Below are 6895 nucleotides of genomic sequence, written 5' to 3'. Positions count from 1 at the left end.
TCTATCGCCTTATATTTCAATAAATCTTGCTTTTTTTTTTTCATTTCCTGATAAACTTTCTTTCCTCTTGGCCCAGAACCTTCACTTCATTCAAGTTAAATGAATGGTCCCGTGCCTTTTATTTCTAGACAGCATTTCTGTGTCTCTCCAATATAATATCGTCCTTATGTTGCTTCATTAGCTCTTTCAATCTTTTTTTTCCGTTTCCTCAATATAGCACATATCACACTTACTACACTGGATGCTGCATTTTGCGTTTTTGAGAGAAGAGGATTGGCTGTAGTAACCTATGGTAATCAATCAGGAATCAGATTTAATATAAGAGATAGTGAAAAATGGTTGTCATTACTTGTGTATTTATAGTGTCTGATGAGGCCAAGTGGATAGTTGGCGAAACTGTTACACGCTAGTAATTTTTACAGTAAACGTATTGTTTTGTTCAGGGAGTAGTTTAAATAAAAATTTAAGTCTATTGTTTTTACAATGACAAAACTTTACAATTATAGAACTCTGAAGTGAAGAGATATTGAGATTAACGTCCCGTTCAGCAGCGAGGCTATATGAGACGTGGACCTACTGATTAACGTGGAATCCGAACCACACGAGCTCCCGCCGGGAACCGAACCCAGGGCTCCCACGCCAAAGGTAAGTACGCTAACCGCTTAGCCACGAACGAGCTCGATATAGAACTCTTTTACCTTACCTGAAGAATTCAGTATGATTCGTGGAGCTGCCTTCCGAGCACGCATTTGAGAAAACGTGAAACAATAGAAATGCACCAAAAACCTCACTAAACTTTGAAGGTATGGCAAACGAGAGACAGAAAACAATTACTTCAAGAACTTTAATACGAACTGTAAGAATTATTCGAATTAAACAATAACAATAATAATAGATAAAAAATACGTGTAAAGCAACGACCACAAAAATAAAAGAAACGAAACTTAGCAACAATACGACAACACTCTACCCTCAGAAGATGTTCTCTGAATAGCGCGGGAGACAACACTAGCAAAATTTCATAGATGGGGCGTGACCGGGACACATCCTTGCGTTCTATTCATTGCTGAAATTGGTAGATCTAGGTCAAGCTTCATAGCTTCTTGTGGTCACTATACAGCAGTTGTGCTTTTAGAGTTTCTGTTAGTATGGATGTCAATATGAAATGGTGATCTCAGACAATTTCTCTCGTGGATGTTCAATACACGGGGATGAAAATCGTACCAGCAAAAATACTAGTAATCGACGTTGAACACGATTGGATATAGATCCAGGGGGAAGGGGATTCTGGTGTTCTAAGAGGTATTGCTTCCCTCTTTCTTAAAATAATGTTCATACGTATAATTAGCCTGTCGAAGGCATTTTGATGGATTCAAGGCCATTGTTTAAGCTTTTAATAAACGTAGGATTATGTATACAGTGGGCCGAAAAAAAAAAACTTTTCTTCGAATTTCGATTGGCCGGGTTGTGGAAAAGTTGCCTCGTGTTAGTAGTAGTCAACACACAAAATTTGGATTTTTTTTTTGGTTAACCCCTTTCCTTTGCCTTATGGGACTTGAATATTTTTATAGTTGTGGTTATGCAACCCGCATGACAACACGAGGAAAATTGTGCTGCACAGCTATTTTTGTTTTGAATTTCGATTGGCCGAGTTACGGGAAAGTTGTCTCGTATTGGTGGTAGTCTACATAGAAAATTTGGATTATTTTGGTCATACCCTTACTTTGCCTCATGGGACTTCAGTATTTTTATAGTTGCGGTTATGCAACCCGCACGACACTACGAAAAAATGTGCTGTCCAGCTATAATCTTTGTTTGTTTGTTTTTCTTTTTTTTAAACACTGATGCATTCTGAGGCTGAAAATAAAACGTAAGATTAAAGTGAGAAGAGATATTGTTCCTATGTGGTTAGCAATTATAATCAATTAGACGAAGAAATTGCATTTATGTTTTCAAAACACATCATGAATATAGGTCATTAAAAATTGTTGATAAATCTTCCCTTGTAGCTCTTAGCTTGTCTTGGCACATGCACTCCGAAACTCTCCAGAACTCACCACGAGAAGGTGGCTGCAAATCGAGTTCCACCCGCCCACCCACTTGCTTCTGTTTTTTGGATCATTTACATTTGATAGGTCTGCTGGGAGTCCAAATTTTGCATTTTTTCTGCGAGAGACTAATTTTGCCATGATAAAGCCATCTCTTCGATCCGCTCCACACACTGATGCTGACGCTTCCGTAATTAATTCAATAATCTTCTCCACCGCTTGCGAATGGCACGGAAAACATCTAATTTTCTCAGAAGCTGTAGCCGTCGTTCTAATATTTTCTTCTATCTGGCTCGAAGAAAGTTATCTTGTCAATAGTGGCCCGGTGACGTCTGTTGAGAATCAATCGATCATCTCATGATATTTACTTGCGTCTAAGTTTACTTTCGGAACAACAAATTCACGTAGGCTGGATCTCTTTTTCTGTCGAAACTTTTTTTGTTCTTCTCCATCCTAAAACTTGGATGCTCTGGCTCCTGTTGGTGATCATTGCCAACAACAAGTTTTCAGAATGTTCAAAGTAAGCGTTGGAGATAATCACAATATACAGGATTTTTCTTAATTCCTCTGGAAGAAAAAAATGCAGATCGAGCGAGTAGCCACAAGTGTCGAGTTCCGTTGATGAGAGAGAGAAGAATTTCTCTTTATTTCAAACCAAACTTTTGCAAATAGTTTACTGACATACTGTGGAAGCCAACGAAGTGTTTCTTCGGGATTTTCGATGCTAATATATAACCGGAGAATACGAAAAGCTGTCGTCAACCATTGGGACATGACAATTGGTCCAGGCTTTTCCTTCAGAAGGTCTGGCGAATACAAACCCTCTGAAACGGCTCGGCAAATTTCCAAAGGGTATTGGTGATCGTTACTCAAATCTTTTAACACCATTTTGTCAGGTTAGGCCGGCGCCGAAAGACACAGATTGCTGGACTGTGTATAAAATTACAATGTTTCCGATTTCTTATAATAAAATGTTTTACGTATTATTATTATTATAGTACAATGTTGTAGGTAAATAATATTTATATTTTTTATTATTACACAGCCGATTTCAAAATTACTTGACATCAAATTACTTGTTTAAAATTTTCTTTATAATATCAACAAGTCTAAAAGAAATTGCTGCAACGTAAGGTTGACAACATATTCTTCACGCTATATATGAAGAATATGAAACATAAAAATATAATTTTTCGTCTAATTGATTATAATTTTTAACCACATAGGAACAATATCGCATATCATTTTTATCTTGCGTTTTATTTTCAGCCTCAGAATGCTTCAGCGTAAAAAAGAACCAAAGATCATAGCTGCGTAGCACTCGTACCGTCGTGCGGGTTGCATAGCCGCAGCTATAAAAGAAATATATTCAAGTCCCATGTGCCAAAGGAAGGAGATGACCAAAATAGTACAAATTTTCTGTGTAGACTACCATCAACACGAGGCAACTTCACCGCAATCCGGTCAAGCGAAAGTCAAAGCAAAAATAGCTGTGCAGCACAATTATCTTAGTAGTGTCATGCGGGTTGCATAGCTGCATCTATAAAATTATTCAAGTCCCATGAGGCAAAGGAAGGTGGCAAAAAATATCCAACTTTTGTGTGTTGACTACCACTAACAAAAAGCAACTTTTCCGCAATCCGACCAATCGAAATTCCAGAAGAAGATTTTTTTTCGGCCCACCTTATTATGTATTTAACAGTATACTAAGACAACAGTTCAACTGTTTTGTTTCTTAAAGTTAACACCCTAAGTTAACAACATAATCAAAATGAATTTCTTGCTGATTGCAATAATTTCAGTTTGTGACAAGGCTATTATTGTTCCTGTAACGACCAATTTTGATTGATAGATTTGTAAGAGTTATGATATGAACCACTTAGTCTCTGGTGATTTGATGATGGGTTCTTTATGACACATTTGAGAAGAAAAAATCACTAAACCAGTTGTAGGATTTTTTTTATTTATTTATATAGTATAATGGACAGTTGTAACTCTTACCAGAAAACTAAAAGAATTGAAAAAATTCACTTGTCTCTGAACGTAGGGCAAAGTTTAGCTCATTCTCAAACGAACTAAATAATAATAATGTAAACGAAATCTCGGATACGTGAGCAAAAGGCGTTAAGAAAAAAGATTAACTCAATTTTCCAGTCACTTCCAGATAATCACTGGAAAGAGAAAAAATTCTACAATTGTGTATAGTATCTAAGTGAAATTCAGATTTGTATTAAAATTTTGAACTTCTGTATAACTAAAAAAAATGTTAATATGCTTAAACTTTCAATTCAATTTCTCAAAAATGTTTTCTTTTCTTTTCTTTTTTGACAACACCCTTTGCATAAGCACGCGGGAAATATGTTGCTGTTGTCTTCAATTTTTAATTTTTTCCTTGTATACAAAAACTATATACGTTATTGTTCGTAAAATTTATGTAAAAATGAAAGCTTATGTAACATGTGTCTACATGAAATTGTAGACATTAATATTATAACTTTATATCAAAATTACTTGGCAGAATCTGAAAAAATCTTTACATGTGTAAAGCTCTACAAAAAAGTTATATATTTTCTTTCCTACTTTGCTGCGAAGTTGTGAGTCGATTTTTTTTTCACGTGACACTTCTGTGAGTTCTTGAATTTGGTGCCAACAGTAGCTCATCGGAAGCGTTGTCAGATTCTGGAAAATTTCCCACAAACAATGGAAAGGAGCAGAAAAGAAAATATCTCTTATGGTATAAAGATACAGACTAAAGAGAAGTATAAAAATCATGGTAAATTTAGAAGCGAACTATATGTCTTTGGAACTGCTGAAAAAGTAACATATAAAAGAAATCAATATTATTATATTTATTTATTTAAGGATATCTAAAAATGTATTTAGTAACACTTGAATGCAATGTTACATGCGCATGCGCAACGTTCCCTATTCACGCTGACTCCTTAGGAATTCACCGTTTGTCAGAGCTTGTGGATAACTTCACTTACAAATAAAGTACTCGAAATGCACTAACATCATTTAAGAAAAAATGAAGAAGTAGAAGTTGATAAAATTCAAGATGGTATCAACGCTATACGTAGAGTGTATTTAGTGCCTGAATATTTAAGGAGTTACCTCTTCAGGAGTTTATGCTATTTGATAGAAATGGTTTGAATTTTATGCAGTTTTAGTAAAAGAGATACAGAAGCGTTTGTTAGTTAAGTATCCAATGTATAAACAGATTATTTTCTGTATCCTATTGCAACATTATGTAACTTCCTCAGAATGAGCTTGCAGAGCTTCTACATCTAGTTGTAAACCTCTAAATATTATAGTCAGTTTATTTTTCGTTTCTACAAAAGTATTTACAGTATAGGAAGTATCGCCGTTTTTTTTATTTTTTTCAAGTAGAAGGTAAAAACAAGCACGAAGAATAAAGAATTGAGTTACAATTATAATAACAGGATGACTACATATGTATCTCGAAATCTTTTAAGGTTAGAGATGTGAAATTTGATATTTAAACTTCTAATTTCTAACAATTAAAGACAACTCTCAGAGTTGGTTTTGATATTTCTCATAGTAGAGAAGAAAAAGAGTGGGAACAAAAAGGATACGAGTTACAATTATTGCAATAAAATGGTCATATCTCGATTTTTTTTTAAAGTTAGGAACATGAAAATTGGTATTTAGGCTTTTAATTTAAAATAATTAAAGAAGTGTTTTAGTGTTTCTTTCTTAGTTTCCCGTAAAAAGGAAAAAAAGGGTGGAGGTTGCAATTGTTATAATATGATGGTTATATCTCGAAATAACATAATATTAGATACATGTTAGGAATAGATAACTTCGTATATAAACCGCTTATTGAAAAGAATTGGGCTATTTCACAGCGTTTCCGGAAATTCCGCTTTTAACAAGAGAAGGGTCAATTTATAGTTTCTTTTTGTCAACGCATATAAGTGTCTACAAGGCTGTCAGTCTCATCATCAGGGGGAAACGGGTGAACCATTTGAAATGAATTTTTGAACACAGTTAACATTTGAGAATTCAATTTTTCGCAAAGATTAACGCCATAAACGCATTATTCCTTTGCGAAGAATGGACACAAAAGCTGAAATACGAGGCGCGGGACCGTTGGCTAAGCAAATGTAAGGGTCTGGGGACGAGGTCCCGAGCTAGCCGAAGGCTAGTTCTATAGAAAACAAAAACTTGGTACTACACACAAAATCATACACACAAGAAAAACAAATAATAATAATAATAATAATAATAATAATAATAATAGGAAAAAAGACAGAAAGAAAATGAAACACATACAGCTATAAGAATTTTAAAAATAACAATATATCAATTCAACTTCAAACTAAAATCTGACACAAGCCGACATTTAACTATCTTCAAGTGAAAAACAAAGTTAACTTTAGAAATTCTTACTTTAATCCAAAAGTTAACCCATAGTGCTATAGAACGTAATAACATAGATAAAAGATTAAAGGTGGGCTGATCTGATTATCTAACTTCCGTCAAGAAAATAAAAATACATTATTCTTCATATACAATGAAAAAGATTGAAGGTGAAGATTAGTGGGTTTTCAAGTGGTACCCCGTGTGCAATTTAATGGTAGAGTATTGTGAATGGTATCATTTTGTTCCTTAAAAGGTAGGGAATGAGAAAAATGATGGTGGACATGTCAGACTGCGACTGGGAGGAGGGAGAGGGTGGGCAAATACGATGAGTCATCGCTCACTTAACTCCTTATAACTTCACTCCTAATCATTCGATTTTAATTTTCTTTTTCTTTATTTTTTTAAGGAAGGTCTAAGTACGTTCTATACATTATGTTATTAGCACCTTTTACGTAAATGTA

The sequence above is a fragment of the Thermobia domestica genome, chromosome 6 (genome assembly GCF_964235325.1).
Source record: "Thermobia domestica chromosome 6, izTheDome1.hap1.1, whole genome shotgun sequence".
In the NCBI taxonomy this organism is placed as follows: Eukaryota; Metazoa; Arthropoda; class Insecta; order Zygentoma; family Lepismatidae; genus Thermobia; species Thermobia domestica.
Note: the sequence above shows the minus strand (reverse complement) of the source record.